This window comes from Pongo pygmaeus, chromosome 14 (genome assembly GCF_028885625.2).
Source record: "Pongo pygmaeus isolate AG05252 chromosome 14, NHGRI_mPonPyg2-v2.0_pri, whole genome shotgun sequence".
In the NCBI taxonomy this organism is placed as follows: domain Eukaryota; kingdom Metazoa; phylum Chordata; class Mammalia; order Primates; family Hominidae; genus Pongo; species Pongo pygmaeus.
The window spans coordinates 85,048,166-85,071,769 of NC_072387.2; the positions used below are offsets into that span (position 1 = coordinate 85,048,166).

At 39.9% G+C, this 23,604-nt stretch overlaps 1 protein-coding gene across 24 annotated transcripts in view; it reads left to right on the forward strand.

Annotated features, from left to right (window-relative positions):
• LMO7 (LIM domain 7) overlaps positions 1-23,604 on the forward strand; it is a 239,179-nt gene that overhangs the window by 55,422 nt on the left and 160,153 nt on the right. Inside the window, exon 1 of one of the 24 annotated variants that reach the window (XM_063650945.1) lies at positions 4,909-4,932. The exons of the other annotated variants lie outside the window; for them this stretch is intronic. The gene's annotated coding sequence lies outside the window, so the exon portion shown is untranslated. Of the gene's footprint in view, positions 1-4,908; positions 4,933-23,604 lie in introns of those variants that run through there. 24 annotated transcript variants of the gene reach the window in all.

Sequence of the window (23,604 nt, forward strand, 5' to 3'; positions counted from 1 at the left end):
ACTTAATGTCCATTTATTCCTTGAAATATTTGTTTGCAAATTTAAATAGAGAAAATAGAAGACAGTGACTTTCAAAACTTACATTTGTACTCTTAAAGAAAACAATGCTTAAACACATCTGAAATGAACAATATTGTGGATCAATGTTTCTGGCTTCCAAAAGTATGTTGACTGACTCCAATTTAGGAAACATTTATTCATCCTTAAAAATATCTTCCAATTTGAATTAACATTGCAGAAGAATTGCTTTTGGCTTGATAACTTGTAAAAAGTTTGGTAGGATTATCATCAAATGAAAATACCATGTTAAAAAAAATTCCTAGCGTTTGTGAGCTGTCAAGAAAATTGCTGTGGACTGTGCTTTCAGAAACATTTCTATGGATGTTGTGAATTTTATAGAAAAATATAATTGAAGTAAAAACACTTGTGCACATGTATCCTAAAAGTATTTAAAAAAAAAAAAAAAAAAGTTCCAACTTCTGGCAGTAGAGGTCAGAATGCCTCCGTGTGTTGGAAAACTCAAAGCAGAAGGGGACATAAAATGGAAGAATACAACTAAATGGAAGGACTGAATTTGTAGTTTTTATTCTTAATATTTTGACCTTTTCCAAGTAGGACTTGAGAGTTTGGGGATACACAAAATTACAGTGGAATACAATGGTGTCTCAAATCATTTATGTTATCACTTGAGTATTAGCCTGGTTTTTGAAAGAGAAAACCTGCTCAAACGAAATGAAAAAGTATTATTTGAACAATATTCTGATTATAGTAATGGAATAGTGGTATCCAATCTTTAAAAAATGGAGAATTATAAAGAAAATACAAGTGATATCTTGTTGAAATTACTGGATTAAATCTGCCAGCAAATAGCTTGTAGTGAGCATATTGTTTCGGAGTCAATTTCAGTTTCCTAGTCCTGTTATTTATAATTTTAGCTTCGGGTTAAATTATAACAGAAGAATGTCACAATATATTTCTTTTTCTTTTTTTTTTTTTCTTTTTTTTTTTTTTTGAGATGGAGTTTTGCTCTGTCACCCAGGCTGGAGTACAGTGGCATGATCTTCACTCACTGCAACCTCCGCCTCCCGGCTTCAAGCAGTTCTTCTACTTCAGCCTCCCGAGTAGGCATTACAGGCACCTGCCACCACGCCTGTCTAATTTTTGTATTTTTAGTAGAGACGGGGTCTCACCATGTTGGCCAGGCTGGTCTCGAACTCCTGACTTCAAATGATCCACCCGCCTCGACCTCCCAAAATTTTGGGATTACAGGCATAAGCCACCGTGCCCGGCCTGTTACAATATATTTCTACCCAGTATTTCCTTTCAGTTATAAACTCTTTTGTAAACAAAGTTTAAGCTAGGTCTCATGATTATAAAATATTTTTATGAAATATTTACATAAACTTGTAGAAAGTTGGGCCACATTTTTTGATACACATTTTTTTCTCCTCCTCTTAGCATATTTTTTGTTTTGTTTTGTTCCAAGAAGAAACTAAGCACTCTTTAGGAAGCTGCTGTCTCTCCTGTGGTATTGGTGGAATTCTGAACCAACAAGACAAATCCTAAGACTTCTTTATTGCAGGCATGTGGGTGAACTTTCTGAGACAGAGCTCTGTATCTAAATGTTACCCAGTCATTCATTGCTAAAATGCTTTTTTTGGACAAAGAAGGAGAGTTACTTATTTAGTTGAAGGAGTTGGCCAGTGAGACATGATGCTTGTAAAACATAAAATTGAAGAACATTTTATAAATTGCCCCCTGGATGGAAAATGTCTCCTCCTTGTAAAACACGTGCACGAGCACGCACACACACACACACACACACACGTCATATACACAGTGCATCTTAGATGAAGCAAAGTCAAATTAAAATATGTGGGGAAATTTTGTAATTGTTTCCTAAAACTGCATATGTTTGTAAAAGACTCTGTGTGTTACTAATGAATATACATATGTGTATTTAGGATGTTAGATGTAGTCACATATCTGTTGAAAGTATCCTTAGCATCCTGCCTGGAGCATAGTAGATGTTCACTAAATGTTGGTTGAGTAGATGAATAAAATTATGCTGTTATTTCTCTACATAAGAGTTATTGCTCTTTTTCCACTTGCCAGTGAAAAAATAAATTATGCTGTCAAGTATAACATATTAATTATTTAAGTATGTGCCTCTCTCCAGATTCAGTATTTGTTTGACTTAATCAATTAATAGTAACTGTTCTACTCATTAATCTCTATGAGTGTTAATGTAATTATAGATAACAAAAAAAGATTTTTCAAAGCTCCCCCTTCTATATCTAAGTTATATACAAGCACTCCAAGCCGGCTCCTTTACGTTAATCTGAATACCTTCTAAGTGTCTTTGCAGGCAGGAATGAACCTTCTAAGCAATGTAGTAGGTAATGTAACACCGGGGTGGAGAGCAAGAATTTGTTAGGTGTTGATTCTGTTTTGAATTCTGTGAATGTCTCTCTCTTTTTATCAATCCACACCTGAAGATTAGTTTGTTCTGCTCTGAATAAGACGTTCATTATTTAATGCATTCCATAGCCACTACCAATTGAATGTGAAATTCAAACCTCGTTTCTCTAGCTAACAAAGATGAGAAGGCATTGCATTATTAACAAAGCTTTTAGCCACTAAGAGGAGTGCTACGTAAATAAGTTGAGGACAACCCCCTCCCAACTATTTTTTAAACAAAAACAGTGATTCAGGGGTAGTATACGGTGGCAGTTCTTTGATGATTGCACATAAGGCATTCTTAGTGGGCTTTTTACCTAGTGAATGTTCCAAATTGTAACTTGGAATTACAGCTTTACAGCTTTAAGTCTATAATTGAAAGCTTTTAATATGAAAGCTATGAAGTTTTGCTTTTGGATCAGATCCTAGTAGTACAAATTTATTTTGAACAACTTACTTTTCTTTTTTAAAAAAAGGCTTTTAAGACCTTATTTATGATATGGAATGAACCCAAGTATTTTTTCCACTAGGATTTATTCTTCACAATTTTGTTTAACTCAGAGTGACAGAGCTGGCTGTGTATACATTAGCATTAGTAATGAATGGCATATTTGGGGTGATGGCCTGGATGCTGGACAGAGGAAGGGACCATGGACCATCCTCTACAAAAATCTACTCTAATACTTTTGACTAAGTGGAGTTTTATTTACTTAATGGTTTCTAAAATTGCAATTATTCTCTGGAAGAGCTAACCTTTGACATTTAATTCTTACTGATATCTGTAAGTAGAATTTGAATAAACTGAAGGTCTGTCATATATTGCTGTTTATAAGCTATATCATATTTAGAAATTAATTTATTCAACAGATATTTGAGTACCTACTGGCTAAAAAAGCCAGTGAATTTTCTACGTGTTTGGGATATTTTAGTGAAAATATCAGACAAATATATGGAATGACTAATACATGTGAAGTTGCATAATCCAGTCAAATACATAATCCAGCCAAATTTCCTAAATTGTAAATAAGCGAAATTTAGGAAATAAGCTAGATTTCTTGTGCGTCCCAATAGAAGGCTTTGTATTTGTCCTGTAGCTTTATTTTGGGGGAAAGTTTCTAAATGGGGCTCTGTGAGCAAAGCTCTCAGATGGTGATGGTGGCCCTTGGGAGATGGGGACAGGATTTACAGAGCAGGTGCCTTTTCCAGGATGCTCAGAATTTCTGCCTGCTTCGCCCTCGCACCTCTTCAGTGAGACCAGCGCTCCTCCTCTCAGTGTACACACAGGAATTCAGCACAGTGTTTCTTTAAAAGTAATGTTCTAGTCTAGGTTCCAAATGGAATGATGAATTTTAGAAAATGATAAATTATTTTTTTCTGTTTGAAATTTGCCATAAATACAAGCGTTTTAGATGTTCCATGATTAACATTTGTTTTAAGAATGATCTGTGTTCCTCTGAATTTAATTTCTTTCTTGTCTTTCCAGCTAAGTAAAACTGTTCATGACAGGAAGCAGATGATTATCTGAAATCCATAGCTGTCTTAGAATTGGAAGTTTGGAAAAGACCTTAGTATCTGGTTATTTGATCATGTTTGTTGTGCTCAGCGTCTCCAGTGATAAAGCTTTCTTTTCCTTTGTTCACAGCTACTTCTGTCTTTATCACATACTACGTTCAGTCTTCTAGAGTCCAGAATTCATTGTTTTTTCCCCCTTTCTTTTCATGACACAGAATATTTCATTCAGAACACATGTATAGAGCACCTTGTATATAAGAAACATTGTACTTTAGTGACAGATTAAAATAGACTAGCTGCATGTGTTGCTCAGTTTTACAGATGCTTCCATGTTACAAATATTTACTGTCTTCTATATCACAGGCACTTTGCAAGGTTGCACCTATAATGATGACCCCAAAACTGCCATGTTTCATGTGTCTCACTCATCCAGAGGCAATAGGCTGAGAGCGGCAGTTCCAGAAGGTGCCCATACTTCTGTCTTTATAGCCAGAGTTGCTAACTTACTTACTCGTTAGTAAGACTCATGAAAAAATGGCAGAAGGGTGTTTTAGCTTTTGCCATGATAATGCTGCATAACGTTTTTGGACCACCTGCATCAGAATCATCTAAAATGCTTATTAAACTGCAGATTCCTGGCTCCTACCCTGGACACACTGACCGAAGAATGGAGGCAGAGGTGGGAATCTAAAGTATTAACAAATAGTCCTGATAACCTGTCACCCAGGCTGGGGTGCAGTGGTGTGATCACAGCTCACTGCAGCCTCGACCTCCTGGGCTTAAGTGATCCTCCTGCCTCAACCCCCCTCAGTTGCTGGGTCTGTAGTCATATGCCACCATGTCTAGTTAATTTTTGTATTTTTTGTAGAGATGCAATTTGCCATGTTTTCCAGGCTGATCTTGAACTCCTGGACCCAAGTGATCTGCCTGCCTTGGCCTCTCAAAGTGCTGGGATTACAGGTGTGAGCTACCACACCAGCAGTCCTGGTGATTCTTTTTTAAAAAAATTTTATTTTAAGTTCCGGGATACATGTGCGGGTTGTGCAGGTTTGTTACATAGGTAAACGTGTGCCATGGTGGTTTGCTGCACCTATCAACTTATCACCTAGGTATTAAGCCCAGCATGCGTTAACTATTTTTCCTGATGATCTCCCTCCCACAGGCCCCAGTATGTGGTGTTCCCCTCCCTGTGTCCATGTGTTCTCATTGTTCAGCTCCCACTTGTAAGTGAGAACATGCTGTGTTCAGTTTTCTATTCCTGTGTTAGTTTGCTGAGGATAATGGCTTCCAGCACTATCCATGTCCCTGCAAAGGGCATGATCTCATTCCCTTTTGTGGTTGCACAATATTCCATGGTGTATATGTACCACATTTTCTTTATCCAGTCTATCATTGATGGGCATTTGGGTTGATTCCATGTCTTTGCTATTGTAAACAGTGCTGCAGTGAACATATGCATGCATGTATCCTTAGAATGATTTATCCTTTTTAGGGTGTATACCCAGTAATGGGATTGCTGGTGAAATCATATTTCTGGTTCTAAGTGTTTGAGTAATTGCCACACTGTCTTCCACAATGGTTGAACTAATTTACATTCCTTCCAACAGTGTAAAAGCATTACTATTTCTCCACAGCCTTGACAGCATCTGTTGTGTCTTGACTTTTTTTTTTTTTTTAAATTTTACTTTAAGTTCTGGGGTACATGTGCAGAACGTGCAGTTTTGTTACATAGGATACATGTGCCATGGTGGTTTGCTGCACCCATCAACCCGTCACCTGCATTAGGTATTTCTCCTAATGCTATCCCTCCCCTATTCCCCAACCCCCTGACAGGCCCCAGTGTGTGATGTTCCCCTCCCTGTGTCCATGTGTTCTCATTGTTCAACTCCCACTTATGAATGAGAACATACGGTGTTAGGTTTTCTGTTCTTGTGATAGTCTTGACTTTTTAATAATCGCCATTTTGACTGGTATCTCATTGTGATTTTGATTTGCATTTCGCTAATGATCAATGAGTTGAACTTTTTTCATATGTTCATTGGCTGCATAAATGTCTTTTTTGAGAAGTGTCTGTTCGTGTCCTTTGCCCACTTCTTAATGAGTTTTTTTTTTGTTGTAAATTTGTTTAAATTCCTTATAGATTCTGAATATTAGACCTTTGTCAGATGGGTAATTGCAGAACTTTTCTCCCATTCTGTAGGTTGTCTGTTCACTCTGATGATAGCTTCTTTTGCTGTGCAGAAGTGCTTTAGTTTAATTAGATCCCATTTGCCAATTCTTACTTTTGTTGCAATTGCTTTTGATGTTTTCGCCATGAAATCTTTGCCCATGTCTATGTCCTGAATGGTATTGCCTAGATTTTCTTCTAGGGTTTTTCCACATATATATATATGTGGAATCTTATTATTTGTAGCCTTTTGAGTCTGGCTTCTTTCACTTAGCATAATGTATTTGAGACATATCCATACTGTTGTTTCTATCATCAGTACCTCATATCTTTTTGTAGCTGAGTAGTATTCCTTGCGTGGATGTACCACAGTTTGTTAATCCATTGGAAGGAGATTTGGGTTGTTTCCAGTTTTTGGGGAATTTTGAAGGTGTTACGAGCATTCATACTAGGGTTTTTATTTATCTGAGTAAATACTGAGGAGTGGGATTGATGGGGCATATGGAAAGTATATGCTAAAGTTTACAAGAAATAGACGAACTGCTTTCCACATTGGCCACACTGTTCTGCATTCCTACCAACAGTGTATGAGAGTTCTATTCTTCTACACCCTTGTCAGCACTTGCTATTTTGAGGTCTTAAAATTTTAGCCATTCTTAAAGGTAGTACTAATATGTTTGTAGGTATGCAGTAGTGGTTTTAATCTGCATTTACCTAATGACTTAATTGTTAAGTTTGAGCACCTAGCATCCTCTGTTAGACATTAGGCCTTAGCTCCTTCTTCATGAATTTCTGGATGTCAGGACGAATGGCACACAAAGTAAACAGCCAAAGATTCCCAGGAGAAGGGCTCGGATTTTGTCTGAAGTTAGGAGATGGGGAGAGGGTTGGTGGTTTGAAATTTTTATTGTGGTTAAGGGGTGGAGCCTGGATGGGGTGCCTCTTTTTTTGTCACTCAGGATGGGTAGTTTGAAATTTCCATGAGTGCCAAGGGACAGATGGTATACATGGGCTTTCTTATCAGGTTGCCCAGATGTGGGGTGAAGAGGAAAGGGGAGGGTGGGGGCCTTGAAAGTTGTCAGAGGTCAACATCAAAAACAGTCTTTATTTATTTATTTATGTTTACAAAATCGCCTCAGGATACACTTCTCAGAAATATCCAGTTATTATGGGATGGATTACTGTACTTCTAGTCCATTTCATTGTTCATTTACCTTTGTTCCCCATACATCTTGACTCCTTAAAAGCAACGTATGTCATATGATTTTGCAAATCCAATGTTTACTACAATAAGAGTCTAATAATGTCCATTGAATTAATAAATCCACAAGGCTTATACTAAAAATTGAGTCTTTTTATTATACTATTGACGTTGAGCACATTCTCACGTGCTTATTTGCCATCTATGTGTCTTCGATGAAGTGTCCAGATTATTTGTTTGCCCATCTTTTACATTGGATTGCTTGAGAGTTCTATTTTCTAGATACAAGTCCTTTATCAGATATGTTTTGCAAACATTTACTTCCAGTGGTTTGACTTTTTTTTTCTTTTTTTTTTGGGATGGAGTCCTGCTCTGTTGCCCAGGCTGAAGTGCAGTGGTGATCTCAGCTCATTGCAACCTCCACCTCCTGGGTTTAAGTGATTCTCCTGCCTCAGCCTCTTAACAGTGCCTTTCAAAGAGTAAAAGTTTTAATTTGGATAAAATCCAATTCATCTTTTTCCCCCTTTTATTGATTGTGCTTGTGGTTCATATCTAAGACATTTTTGCCTAGCCAAATATCACAAATTTATTTCCAATGTTGTAAAACTTCTAAAGGTTTTATATATTTGGATATTACAATTAGGTCTAAGATTCTTTTTGATTATATTTGCATATGGTGGACAGTTTGAACTGAGGTTTACATTGGTTTGCATATAGACGTCCAGTTGTGTTCCAGCACCAATGATTGTCATTCTTATTTAATACAGTCTCATCCTTATATTTTCCTTAGCAGATTTCTAGTCAGCTATGCCATTGTTCTCCAGTACTTTTAAACCCAAGGGCAATATCTTAAGTATATACCTTGGCAATATGAAGTGTGAACCCAACAGTATCTGAGACAGGTCTCAATCAATTTAGGAAGTTTATTTTGCCAAGGTTAAGGACACAGCCTCAGGAGGTCCTGACATGTGCCCAAGGTGGTCAGGGTACAGCTTGCTTTTATATGTTTTAGGGAGATATACATCAATACATGTAAGATTTACATTGGTTCCATCTGGAAGTGTGACAACTCAATGCAAGGGGGCTTCCAGCTCCTAGGTTGATTAAAAAATTTTCTGATTGGCAATTTGTTGATAGAATTATTATCAATGAAAAGGAATGCCTGAATGATGATAAGGGGTTGTGGAGACCAAGGTTTTATGCAGATGAAGCCTCCAGGTAGCAGGCTTCAGAGAGAATAAACTGTGAATATGTCTTATCAGAGTTAAGGTCTGAGTTGATGTTAATGCTGGTCAGCTTTTCCTGAATCCCAAAAGGGAGGGGGGACAGAATGAGGCATCTGACCCCCACTCCCACTTCCCATCTTAGCCTGAACTCGTTTTTCAGGTTAACTTTGCAATGCCCTTGGCTGAGAGGAGGGGTCCATTTAGATGATTGGGGCGGCCTTAGAATTTTATTTTTGGTGTACAGAAGTACTGGAAAAGTACTTTGTATCCCAACTTTGTCACTTTGAAATTTTTTTTCTTGAGATGCAGTTTGGCTCTTGTCACCCAGGCTAGAGTGCAATGGTGCAGTCTCTGCTCACTGCAACCTCTGCCTCCCAGGTTCAAGCGATTCCCTGTCTCAGCCTCCTGAGTAGCTGGGATTACAGGCATGTGCCACCATGCCCGGCTAATTTTGTATTTTTTTCAGTAGAGATGCTGTTTCTCCATGTTGGTCAGGCTTGTCTCGTCGAACTCCTGACCTCAGGTGATCCACCCTCCTTGGCCTCCCAAAGTGCTGGGATTACAGGCATGAGCCACTGCGCCCGGCCGGCTTTTTTTTTTTTTTTTTTTTTTTTTAAAAAAAAAAACAACAACTTTTACCATGGAAGGCAGAAAGCCTTTGGGAAGGACATAGGAGTTGGCCAACCTTCTTAGGTAAATAGGGTTAAATAGAAGGAAAAATAGAGGGAGGCTTAGAAATCCTGTAGCATAGCTGGAGAGTGGCAGGGCTGGAATTGAAACAGTTGTGTCTAACCCAAACCTTGTGCTTGTTGCTGTATACATATATACATGTGTGTGTATATATATGTGTATATATGTATGTGTATATACGTGTGTGTATATGTGTGTATGTGCACATGTGTGTATATATGTATACACACACACACATATATACACACACACACAGTTTGCTCAGCCCTACCAATTTTACTTTGTCTCTTTAAGGCAAGAGCCCTAATTTTCTCACTTATATATAGTGATTTACACTTATGCCAGCTGTTAGATAATTGTAGAGGCCCCTTTAAGGTTTGATCTTCTATGACATTGAGATTTGTTGGGTTAACTCTGGTGAATTCTGCCTATCTTTAGCTTTTCAGTAAATTATTGTGTGAAAGCAGCAATACTTGAAACTGGAAATAATGTTTTCCATAACTTTCCAGTTGTTTATCATCTAGGTGATTTTCCCAGAATTTGTTAGATAACGTGAAAAGATTTCACCTGAGTATCTTTTGGTTTAGATTTTCCATGGAATTTGCTTTGATTTCATTTTGCATAGCAGATACTTTGTAAACATCCTGTAAGACGCAGACATGGACTTGGAGTAAGCTGGCTTTGCAGTTTCTGTGAACTGTGCTGGCCTCTGGGAATGAGGCTGCTATGCCACATATTTGAGTGTTCTTTACCCCTTCTGGCTAGAGTTGACTCATGTTTGTGTGAAGTGGAAGGAAACTAAAGCCTCATCCCACGCTTTTGTCTTCCAAAAGAATGCCAAAGAGAGAGACCAATTAAAAGATGAAAGCCTGGCAACACATTTTAATCTTCTCATCTGCCCATCCTAAGCAGCCTCCAGGCCTTGTCAACAGGGGGAAGCACTTGAGCCTGTGGAATATTTGCTTGGATTTGTCCTGTGGAACTAACTGGGTACTCAGCTGCTCATTGTTTATACCAAAATGGCTGCCAAATAACGTGTTGAAATGAAACCAGAGTTTCAGGCTTACCCTTGAATGCATAGCTCTCTGAGGCCTGGAATGATGGCTGATAGATAAAAAATTTGAAGAGTAGGAGAAGGTGGGAAAAGCCTGGACATACGAGATATATCCATGGGCCATAATTATGTACATGAAATGAGGGATGATAAATAGGGAGAAAATGGCTACTCTTATATCAATTCACTGGGAAATGAAGACCAATCAAACCAAGGGTTTCTCATCCTACCTTTTCTTTCTCTTTTTTTTTTTGAGACAGGGTCTCACTCTGTCACCCAGGCAGTGGCCCAATCATAGCCTACTGCAGCCTTTATCTCCAAGACTCAAGTGATCCTCCTGGGTAGCTGGGATTCCAGGTGTGCATGACCACTCCTGGCTAATTTTTTGAAAATTTTTCAGTAGAGACATGGTCTCACCATGTTGTCCAGGGTGGTTTTGAACTCCTGGGCTCAAGCAGTCCTCCCACTTCAGCCTCCTAAAGTGCTGGGATTACAGGGGTGTATTAGTCCATTTTCACACTACTGATAAAGACATACCCAAGACTTGGCAATTTCCAAAGGAAAGATTATTATTGGACTCACAGTTCCACGTGGCTCACAATCATAGTGGAAGGTGAAAGGCACGTTCACATGGTGGCAGACAAGAGGAGAGAAGAACTCATGCAGGGGAACTCCTCTTTATAAAACGATCAGAGCTCGTGAGACTTAATCATAATCACGAGAACAGCATGGGAAAGACTTCCCCACATGATTCAATTATCTCCTGCCAGGTCCCTCCCACAACACATAGGGTTTCAAGATGGTATTTGGGTGGGGATACAGCCACACCATATCAAGGGGTAAGCCACCATGCCTGGCCCTATCTTACCTTTTTTTTTTTTTAACTCTCTGTAAGGGATAAAATATATTGGAGTTGGCTTTATGAGAGAGGATTTTAGATTTGACAGACTAGTGGAATGTGTACAGAAGGGTCTAGGGAAAGTTTGTGGCAACAATATCCAAAAGTGAATCCTTGCAGTGAGAAAGCTAGAGAAACATTGAGGAGTAGATGTGCAAATGTGTGGTTAGTCATTGTCAGTCAGGGCTGCTATAACAGAGTATATAGGCTGCATGGCTTCAGCAACAGACACTTATTTCTTATAGTTCTGGAAGCTGGGAAGCCCAAGATTAAGGCACCAGAAGATCTGGAAGTGAGGGACCACTTCCTGGTTCATAGCTGGCACTCTCCATGCATCCTCACATAGCAGAAAAGGGCTAGAGAGCTGTCTAGGGTCTCTTCTAAGGGCACAAATTTCATTGATGAGGTCTCCATTCTCGTGACCTAAATTACCTCCAAAGGCCCTACCTCCTAATACTGTCACATTGAGGGTTAGGATTTTGGCATATGAATGTTGGGGAGATACATTCAGTGCATTGCATCCATCCTGTCAGGAAGTGAGGGGATACACTATGGATTCTGCCTGCATGAAGGGTATTATCCCTGTCCTGGATTTATTTTTAGTGACTGTTTCCAGGATTTGTTTCTATAAAGTGACCACTGATTGTATGAGAAGTCTAAAACTTGACTGTATTAGTGTCAGTTTTGTCAGAAATATTAGGCTGTCATGTCAGATCAGAGTCTTGGGTGACTGGAATACAGGATGGGTAAGTTTTGAAGGAAAAAATGGGACAGTTCTGGAGCACAAAGTACAATGTGGCCACCAGAGGGTAGTATTCATTCAACAAGGATTTCTTGAACTTCATACTTTACCACTGAGATTCTTGGGGAAAAACGACAGACTGAAGAGAGCTTTGTACTGACTTTATACTTGTCGTCTTCTCCATTTTTCTCTATTTGGTTAACTCCAATAAAATATATTTTTTTCACTCAAACTTTTTTTTCCAAGCAGAGTTACTCTATAGCATTGAATGTATACCTCTATGTAGCACTTGTTATATATTTTATTTGCTTTTTTATTGAAATATTTTATTCAAAGGAACAGGAAATTAATGGCTTTTACAATGACTGAAATATTAATTCTACTGTCTCCCACTAAAGATTTAAGAATTACTTTTATAACAAAGTAATTAAAGTTGTTTATAAAGACACCATCAGCTGAGACAGCCTCTCTTGGTACTTGTGATTAATCCATTATGAACAGCAACCTTAAAAATAAAATGCAAGAATAAGTACGTGATATGGTTTTGCTGTGTCCCTACCCAAATCTCATCTTGAATTTTAGCTCCCATAATCCCCACGTGTTGTAGGAAGGGTCTGGTGGGAGGTAATTTAATCATGGGGGCGGGTCTTTCCCATGCTATTCTGTGATAGTGAATAAGTCTCACGAGATCTGATGGTTTTATAAAGGGGAGTTCCCCTGCACATGCTCTCTTGCCTGCTGCCATGTAAGATGTGCCCTTCTCCTCCTTTGCCTTCCACCATGATTGTGAGGCCTCCGCAGCCATGTGGAACTGTGAGTCCATTAATCCTGTTTTTCTTTATACATTACCCAGTCTTGGGTATGTTTTTGTTAGCAGCATGAGAACAGAGTAACACAGTACCTTTAAACCAAGTCAAGGTGTAAGAAGCTCAATGGCTATGCTGGACCACATGATGAAAATGGATTTCATACTGTAGGTCTATATAATTGTTAAAAATCCTGCCATTTCCCCCATATGTATGCTTAGAATTCTTGTACGAATAACAGAAAGCTCCATTTCATTCACTTCACTGGGATAAACTCCTTAGAAAAAGGTTGAAAAGATTTGATAATTAGCTCCCATATCTATGCTTATTCTTTCAACTTCTGTCAGTTTTCTGACACATTTAACACAAGCAGGAACATCTTTTCCTAAGCCCTTGGAGCCTATCAATGTATTGAAGAAGGCTGGCCAAGATACATATATCCCGTGTTGTTTTTGGTTTCCCATCTATTCTTTGCATTAACCCCCCCATGGAAGTTTCTTCTTTTTCTGTGTAACTCATGAATTTGCAGCCTCCTCTTTGGCTTTCACAGAGTCGTAGCAGGCAGCAGCTTTGACATTTTTGACACCAAGCTACTTGTTAAAGTCTTCAGTATTCTCCATATTCCATTTCTCCACACCCTGGTCTGTGCTTTTCTCTCAAAGGCCTGACTTACTCATTTTTTTTTTTCTTTTTTCTGTTTCTTCAAACCCATCACTGACTCCAAAATTGAATAATCTCCTTCCATTGGGCTTTATTTAATGATCATTCCCTATGAGCTGCCTCTTTATTCTTTATCTTTTTGAGTGTTTTCTTTTCCCCACTCAGTCTGGAGGTTGAGGTTTTATGTTTGGAATGTTTTTAATGCAATTCTTGAAATTTATTCTACATATTTAAGGAAATTTCAGAAGTGTACTGTGTATATGCATTGACATTTGCCTCTCAGTTTCTGGCCCATTTGGAAAGAGCCCTGAGGTTTGTTTTTCTAATTATCTGATCTTTATCTTCCTCTAAGAGTTTATCTTCAGAATTCATTACATCACTTCATTTAGTTCAGGAAGAAGCAGCTCATTCCACATCATTTATTTAATTTCAAGTCTCTAAGAGGATGGCTTTAGAAAAGTGCTCTTCTGCCTGGCCACACAACCAGAAGTCAGTAGGCTCTGGGATAGAATTTTAACTCCAATCACATTGTGGGTTGAATTCCCCACTGGATATAGGATTAAATGCTTATGTCCTGGGTAGGATTTCCAACCTTTTGACATTTCCAGGAACTATAGCTATTTTCCAAGATACAGCATTTCATGAACATACTCAATTTTTCCAGTGTGGAGCATACTATGATGGTTAATATTGTCAACTTGATTGGATTGAAGGATGCAAAGTATTGTGTTGGGTGTGTCTGTGAGGGAGGTGCCAAAGGAGATTAACATTTGAGTCAGTGGACTGGGAGAGACAGACCCACCCTCAATCTGGGTGGGCACCATCTAATAAGCTGCCAGCACAGCTAGAATAAAGCAGGCAAAAGACGGTGGAAAGAGCAGACTTGCTGAGCCTTCTGGCCTTCATCTTTCTCCTGTGCTAGATGCTTCCTGCCCTCAAACATCAGACTCCAGGTTATTCAGGTTTTGGACTCTTGGACCTACACCAGCGGTTTGCCATGGCTCTCGGGCCTTCAGCCACAGACTGGAGATTGCACTGTCAGCTTCTCTAACTTTTGAGGTTTTGGGACTCGGACTGGCTTCCTTGCTCCTCAGCTTTTAGAGGGCTTATTGTGGGACTTGACCTTGTGATCCTGTGAGTCAATACTCCTTAATAAACCATATATACATGTCTCCTATGAGTTCTGTTCCTCTAGAGAGCCCTGACTAATACACTTATTCCTCTCACTTTGGCTGTGGAAAGAGAACCAAAGAGAACCCTTTCCCACTAAAGAGCCAGGAAGGTGCTGAGCCCTCTTTTTTTTTTCTCTCTTAAACAATTCTATTTATTTTTATTTTTATTTTACTTTTAGAGATGGGGGTTCTTGCTATGTTGTCCAGGCTGGTCTCCACCTCCTGGCCTCAAGCGATCTTTTCATCTTAGCCTCCTTAGTAGCTGGGATTACAGGCTGTAGCCCCCACACAGCATGAACCACCTTTTCCTCAGAAAAGACCAAATCAGAGTGATCTTTGGATGATCACAGTGATATTTTTCCTCAAAAGTGGTCCAGGCTGGGGGGTCTTCTCTGCTTTGATCTGCCTACACTAGGCTTTCCGGGAGGCCTGCCCAAAATGTCACCAGGACCCCACGCTCTTATTTGGTGTTTTGTCCTATATTTGAGAGCTCCTCCAGGGCATGCTGTGATAAATATATATATTTGTATCTGTCTGAGTACTAGGTTTGGCACCAATGTATTTGAATAAATAAAGTACTTGATTGACAAATGTTAATTACAGCATTTGGCAAATTTTTCCTGTAAGGGACAAGATAGTATATCTGTTAGGCATTATGGTCAATGGGTCTCTGGTAAGACTACTCAACTCTCTCTCCACTGTAGTAAGAACTCCCTTGTAAGTGATTGAAAGCTTATATTCCAGTAAAACTTTATTTATAAAAACAAGTGATAGGCCAAGTTTGGCCCACAGGCTCTAGTTTGCTCACCCTTAGTTTAAGGTGTGGTTTTCAATAAAATTGGAAATGGGGTTTGTCAGTTCTTTTGTCTTCCACATTACTTTTAGCATAGTACTGAGGAAATGTGCACAGATACTTGCTGAATGGATGAACAATAGTTTCCACTGGCTGAATTAATAATTGCCACTGCTTTCTCTGATAATGTTGCAGAGAATTTTTCAGAGAATATGTAAGGGATTACCTATAAATTGTCTTCACACATAAAGAATATTTTTATACATATTTATAATATATATGTAGATATGTATAAATATTCATATATATTTTATTCATACATATTTTACATGCAGTTAAAATTGGAGATTTAATTTTAGTAAATGAGAAGTTTTGTTAAGTCCAATTGGAGTGTACTCTTTAAACGAAACTAGAAGATTTCTGAAAGCCAAACTGTGACTGAGAAAAGTGTTTTTCACAAAGCTTTAAAAAAATTAGTTTTGCTTCAGGTAATGTGAATATAATCAAACCATCTCACTGTTTATAGACCAATGACCTAATGTTTGCAATATTATTCATGCCATCAATCTTTTGGGTGTGTTGAGTAGAGGATGTTTGTTCAGTTTAGTTTCAAAATGCAGACTGCTTTATCATAAGAAAAGATGCAGGTTTTGTATGGTCTTGGCCTGACTTAACAGTAAACAACTTGGTGTCACAGTAAACAACTTGGCCAACTCACATCGGCCTCAGTCATTGCCTGGGATGGGGGAGTTTTCTTCATAAGCCTCAACACTCAGGCTCCCCGTCCAGTTCCCATGCTTCCTCTTGGGACTTTTCACTCTGGCCTCTGGAGCAATTGTTCTATGATGAACACTCCAGCATTGATCTCTTTCTTTGGGTTTTGAAACCCAGTCCTCTCTTTCTCCTATAGCCTTCCCCAGTGGAGTTTGCTGTTTCCTCTGTACCCTACATACTCCAGGGCTGAGAAAAGGGGCTACTTCCAGACAGTTAGCCTGAAGTGTTCACATAGAAATATCTATGCTTAATCTCCTTTGGTTAAACTATCCAACATCCCTCCTCCTCATTAGGATACTGACCCCCCATTCACCCCTCTTTACTCAGTGAAGACTGCGCCCAACTGCCTCCTCCCCACCCTAACCCTGCCTTCCTGCTGGGCGAACACAGTGCAGACCTGGAGGGCCTGCTGAGTTCTCTAACTTCCCGATTCCATGACCTCCATTTCTCCTCCAACCACTTTCTTTGATGTCTTAGTACTGGATTTAGTAATTTCCTGGGGAGGCTTCACCTTTGCATTATTAAGTCCCAAGATCTTACCTTATAGCTTCAACTATACCTGTTTTATCAAAACCTCTTGACTTTCTGCCTCCTCCTGCATTATGTAGTCTGCACAAGCTGATACTAAGCCACTTTTGTGACAGTATTTTCAAACTTGCTCTATTGTCCTTTTATTACATCTACCCAGGAAAACCTAACTGTTACCATTTTGCTCAAGTATTGTTGATCTCTACTAGCTTCAGACTGCCCAGGCCGTAGTTCTGTGGAGTGGGTCACAAGCCAAGAGACACCAACAGACACCAGCTAGTTTCAGGGTCGTTAGTTCATTCAGTGTCTATTATTTAAGAGATTTTTACACATAACCCATAGGAGTGCTACAATTCCTTAAATATGTTTCTTTTCCTTTTTTTTTTTTTCTTTCCAGAGACAGAGTCTCACTCTGTTGCCCAGGCTGGAGTGCAGTGGCATGATCATAACTTACTGCAGCCTTGAACTTCTGGGCTTGAGGGATCCTCCCATCTCAGCCTCCTGAGTATCTGGCACCACAGGGGCACACCACCATGCCTGGCTAATCTTTTGAATTTTTTGTGCACATAGGGTCTTTCTGTGTTGCCCAGCCTGGACTTACAAGTGCTGGGCTTGCAAGTATGAGCCACCGCACTCGGCCAATTTTTTCCTAGTTACTTTAGGATCCTGCATGCATGCTTGCTACTACTCATATTCCTTTGGGATTGTCTAGTCAAGTTTTAGCTCTTTTAATTTGGAGCTTCACTTCATACCAGTTATCAAATGGCTATGCCTTCTCAGTCAATGTCTTCCTGAAGTGTAACCTCTCTCTAGGAGATTTAACTTATTTCCTCAAGGCTTTTTGTAGAAGGAGATAATACTGGTGCCCTTCAGTCTTCTTCTTTTGACTTTGGAGGGTAAAAGAAGGCTTTTTAGGCAATGTGAAGCAGTGCGGAAGCATCCTGTTTGGCTTAGACAAGCTAGAGTTTACAGGGCACTCTGCATACTCTTGTGAAAAGGAGTCTGCTATTTTGAGACTAAGACTATATTACAGAAGCTGTAACTTTGCTCAGTTCCTCAGTGTCAGGAAATGGCATGTACGGATCTTACTTAATCACTGAAGCTATAATTTTGGGTCAAGTGTATAGGTAGCTGTATTATCTGGCCTTTTTTTGGTAATACAGTTAATACAATGCTCTGGAATATCAGCTTAGAGTTCAAAGAAGCAAGACTAGTATGCATGATATAATCCATCATCCTTCTTATTCATGAAAGTGCTTATTAAACAACCACATTTTGATAAATGTATAAATACAGATGAGTAAATAACAAAGGCAAGTTTAAGTCTTTTTGTGTAGCACTGACATTTGTTCTATTATTAGCCTGTTTCTGGAATATGGGTTTCATTGTGCAGCCATTAAGGAATTCATCAAAATTTCATATCGGCTGTGTGGATCTCCCCTGTCTGTGGCTGCCATCTGGCTCTGCTTCAGGCTGGGGTGATAATTATTTCATGTGGCACTTGGAGCCCTCCTCCCTACCATCACTGAATCTGTTGTCCTTTTCCTCCAGCTTTTCCGTCTGCTGACTCCATGCTCTGTTCATAGGACATAGGATAATTATCATTATTCTCTGTTGTGGAGGAAAATATTAGTTAATGCTGGGTTTCGGACTTCCCCTCTCCTGTCAAGGCATTTGTTAGATCTTTCCTTTCCTGCCAAAGGCTCAGAGTGTTTCCCCCCAGCGTAGGTGCCATCTGTCTGCTCAGGGACTCTTGTTTCTGCATGTGGCCGAGGAGCATGGGTGGCCTGGCTGAGAGGCAGAGAGGCTGGTTTGCTTTCTCACCCTCTCCTCCTCTTTGTGACTGCCTTCTGTGGTTGTTGGGCAGCTCCCCCATCTTGCTGTCTCTCATTGTACCTAAAGTCAACATCTTTTTCCTGATTTGTGCTCTTTAGTCTCTGAACCTTAGTTAAAACTTTTCTGTATGCCTTGAGCAGTGGTCTCTCTTTTCTTTTAATCATTTTGCTTTTAGGAGACCTTAAAATAAAAAAAAAAAACTATTTACAAATACTTACTGTCATGCATGTTATACAGTGGGAGAATACAGAAAAAGATGTGTGAAATCTTTATGGAGTTTCCTGACCTCAATAAAGTTTCAATCTAGGACAGAAGAGAAGATGAGCAGATGATGATGACATAAGGCAGAATGGTGTAACTACTGACTTGGTCTTAGAAAATCAGTGTCACAGAAGTTATGAGGGAGAAAGACTCCCTTTGGGACAGTCATGTTTGGGGCTGACAGGGGAAAGACATAATTGGAATTGTTAAGATGGAGAAATGAAGGCTCTGGGTTCTTTTGTCTAGGTAAAACCAAGGATTCAGGTGTGAGAATGAAGGGGCGAAGGGGCTCGAAGGTAGGTGGGAAGGCCTCACTCTGCAGACAGAATGGATCTCTGGAAGGTTTTGAGCAGTGTTTGTTTTTGTGAGGAAGACTGCTTTGATTTTTAAGGAATAATACAGGCAGGCATTGAAGTGTTAGGGTAGTAGAGGAGATTAAGGCAGAACAATCCATAGGAGAATGTTGAGTGTCACATCTGCCAGAGAAGCCTAGAACCAGAGTGGAGAGAATTACATGGATTTGGAGGGACAGAGAAGGTTCATTCTGATGTTGAGTCTGGGAAGTTGGGAGAATGTCGGTATCATGGTTTCAACAGAGAAGTGAGATGTGGTAGCTGAGTCTTGGCTGAGAGGGGAGGTCTGTTTACATGCTGGGAATGAGTTAAGGGCACTCCAGGGGAAATGCTCACCTGGGAGCAGGAAATGTGAGGGGGGGAGAACCAGAGGACTAACTCGAGAACTAGGGCTTGGAGTTTGTCCTTGAACGAACAAAGTTTAAAATGTTAGAGGAAGAGCACCTAGCAGGTGAGCTCAGGGAGAATCGAAGGAGGGAGTGGCTGGCAAGTCAACCTTCACAGTTTCGAGGGTGAAGGAATCATCCTTGAGGAGCCTCCGGATTAACCCGGGCCCTCCTGCCTCCCACACACTCCGACACACCCCGTGGCTCCTGTGTGAATCTTTCTCAGTTTTGCCTCAACATTCAGGCAAGGATCTTCAATTTGTTATGTCCATTTGTCCACCCATATTAACTCTCTTCTGAGCTGTAGTTCTAGGCTAGAAGGCAGAATCCATGTATAACCTATACTCATAAGCCTCAGAGAACCCAGCTTCATGAGCTTTTTGGTTGTACCTTCTTGGAGAAGAGAAAGCCTTGAGGGTGTCGAGAGGAATCTTAGATGTCTCACTGAATCAAGGTAATTTATTTATGTTTGGCTTCTGAACATTTTCTGTGTCAGGATTTTTTCTCCCAAAATGCACATCATTCCATTTTGGAATTTATTTTTATTTTTATTTTTTATTTTGAGATGGAGTCTCGCTCTGTCACCCAGGCAGGAGTGCAATGATGCGATCTCAGCTCACTGCAACCTCCGCCTCCTGGGTTCAAGCGATTCTCCTGCCTCAGCCTCCCGAGTAGCTGGGACTACTGGCATGTGCCACCACACCTGGCTAATTTTTGTATTTTTAATGGAGACAGGGTTTCACCATGTTGGCTAGGATGGTCTCGATTTCTTGACCTCGTGATCTGCCCGCCTTTGCCTCCCAAAGTGTTGGGATTACAGGTGTGAGCTACCACACCCGGCCTGGAATGCTTTTAACCATAGAAAGTTGTTTCATGTTGTGGGCCCCAAAGCTACAACTAAGCAGGTTGTATACTTTAATGTGCAAATTTTGCCATGAAAAGTCTCAATCTATTTTAATGCTTCAAAACCAGTTTTGTACAAACACATCAGAAGCTCTTGTGTATTTAATAAAGCTGACAGACTAGTGGTTATATAAAAATCTTCTTCATTTTCACCAACTATTACTTGATGATGTGTTTTAAACTTTGAAATGAGCTGTTTTTGTTGTACATTTTATGCACCTAGATCTAGCCATTAAAAATAGGGGAAAACTGGTCCCAAGGCTGTTTGGACTGCTGCAGTATTCAGAGTGTGCCAGCAGGTGGTAGCAGAGAACAGAAACTGATTTCATGCTTGGTTTCCTTACATTTCCAGTAAAGAACCGAAGCTGGCCGGGCGCTGTGGCTCACGCCTGTAATCCCAGCACTTTGGGAGGTCAAGGCAGGTGGATCACGAGGTCAGGAGGTTGAGACCAGCCTGGCCAATATGGTGAAACCCTGTCTGTACTAAAAATACAAAAATTAGCTGGGCATGGTGGTGTGCGCCTGTAGTCCCAGCTACTTGGGAGGCTGAGGCAGGAGAATGGCTTGAACCTGGGAGGCGCAGGTTGCAGTGAGTCGAGATTGCGCCATTGCACTCCAGCCTGGGCGACAGAGTGAGACTCCATCTCAAAAAAAAAAAAAAAAAAAGAACCGAAGCATTTAAAGCAAATGCAAATTCTTTCATATAAGGAAATCAAGTCTCATAAGAACCTTAGATACCCATTCAAAAATCAAACACCTGTTTATAGAATTGAGACTTAATCGTAGGTCTCTCAAGTTCTTTCCACTCAAAGTTTTTCAGAGACCATTCTTAGTAAAACCCAGTAAGGGCCTTCTGGGAGATGCAGACTTCCTCGTGTCAATCCAGGCCATTTGAATCAGGATTCCTTAGAGGAAGGCTTGGGACCGTTATTTGCCCCAAGCTCCCCAAGTGGTTCTTCTACACACTGAACCCCGAGTTAACAGGTGAGTCCTGTGCACAGGGCAGGTGTTATGCTGGGTCTTGAGGATACAAACAAAAAAGCCCATGTATTCCCAAGCTGCTATGCCTGCAGGGGCCAGACAGGTAGACTTGGGGTGGACTGAGCCGAGGGGAGGTGTGGGGACTGCCACTCTCCTGAGAGTGGGTTTTCTCCAGAGCAGCCAGTTGTGGCTATGAGGTAACGCACATCCAACATTGCCAGACTGTTTCTTTTTTAAAGGAAGCTGGTGATCCACATTTTTTATCTTTCCCAACTTCGACATACCTTATGGGCCAAACAAAACATGTGTATGGGTTGGAACTAGCCTGTGGGCTGCGATATCTTCTTTAGGAGCTTAGATCAGTAAGGGAGCCATGAATGCCAATACACATTCAGATTGGCATGAGGAGAAGGTGGAAGCAGAGGGAGCTAGCCACACTCTGGAAGGAGGTCAGGTGACTTCCTGAAGGCGCGTTCTCAAGGCCAAGAAAATTTTTTTTGAAAGACAAACTCATGTATTTGTATGGGCAGTGTATTAGTCCATTCTCATGCTGCTAATAAACACACACCTGAGACTGGGTAATTTATAAAGGAAAGAGGTTTAATGGACTCAGTTCCACATGGCTGGGGAGGCCTCACAATCGTGGTGGAAGATGAAGGATGAGCAAAGGGACATCTTACATGGTGGCGGGCAAGAGAGGATGAGAGCCAAACAAAAGAGGAAACCCCGTAAAAAACCATCAGATCTCATGAGATTTATTCACTATCACGAGAACAGTGTAGGGGAAACCGCCCCCATGATTCAATTATCTCCCACTGGGTCCCTCCCACAACAAGTGGGAATTATGGGAGCTACAATTCACAATGAGATTTGGGTGGGGACACAGCCAAACCATATCAGGCAGTGTCTTCCTTTTCTTTGTTATCTTGAAAGGAAACATGTGTATTGATCTTATATATTTCTCAATATACCAGAAAGTATTTTAAAATATTATTCTTCATGCTTCAACTTTTATAACCTTTAATCAAATGATTCCAATAAGTGGAAATAAAATTACTACTTGATCAATGGGAAACTAATAATTAGATGCATTGTAGAGCTGTCAGTGTATCTACTTTTGAGATAAATAAGCTGGAAGCTATGTTGAGATCTCTTAAGGCCCTAGAAAGAATCTAGGAAAAACTGTTTCTGCAAGTTGTTGGAGGAAAGCTGATTTCTCCACAATTCTGTCATTGGGAATGTAATTAACTCTCAACAGGGAGTTGGAGAATTCTACAAACCCATTTGTTGTGGCCCTCTTTGTTATATCTTTCGTGTGTTTTCAGCTTTGAGACCATACAATTAAAGCGAATTGTGGAAAAAGACAATAAATGTACCTGAGAAAACCTTGTACTGTGGAATTATTTAGATATAATGCAAAGATGACACACTTAAAAACAAGATAGATGCAAATATATGAAAGAGGAAATATCAGAATTTCTGGATATAAGGTAGCTGGGGTAGAAATTCCACTTTGCAAATTAAGACGTATTCTTGTGAAAAAAATATATAAATACATATATATGTAATATGCATATATCTTTTTAAGAGATAGGGTCTAGCTGTGTTGCTTAGGCTAGAGTGCAGTGGCAGGATCATAGCTCACTGCAGCCTTGAACCTCCTGGGTTCAAGGAATCCTCCTGAGTAGTTGGGACTACAGACATGTGCCCCCTTACCTGGTTAATTTTTTAATTTTTTGTAGAGATGGCTTCTCACTATGTTTCTCAGGCTGGTCTGGAACTCCTGGCTTCAAGTGATCCTTCTACTTGGCCTCCCAAAGTGCTGGAATTACAAACATGAGACATTTCATCTGGCCAAAATATATTTAAGTATTCTTTTTTTTTTTTTCGGGGAGGGGTAGGCCTTTAGAGTACAGGAATCATTTAAATAGCTTAACTTTTGTTGAACTTCTTTTGTGTATGGGGCATGAGATGGTGCAAAAGGTCTTTGTAACTATCTTTTAAAAAGTTATCTTTATTGAGTTTGAACAAAATGCACAAATGTCTCAGTGTACAGTTCAATGAATTTTTTTAAAAAACATTTATTGAGATATAATTCACATATTATACAATTCACTCTTTTAAAGTATATAATTCAGTGGCTTTTAATATATTCACAGATTTGCCGAGCCATTACCACATCTAATTTCAAAACATTTTCA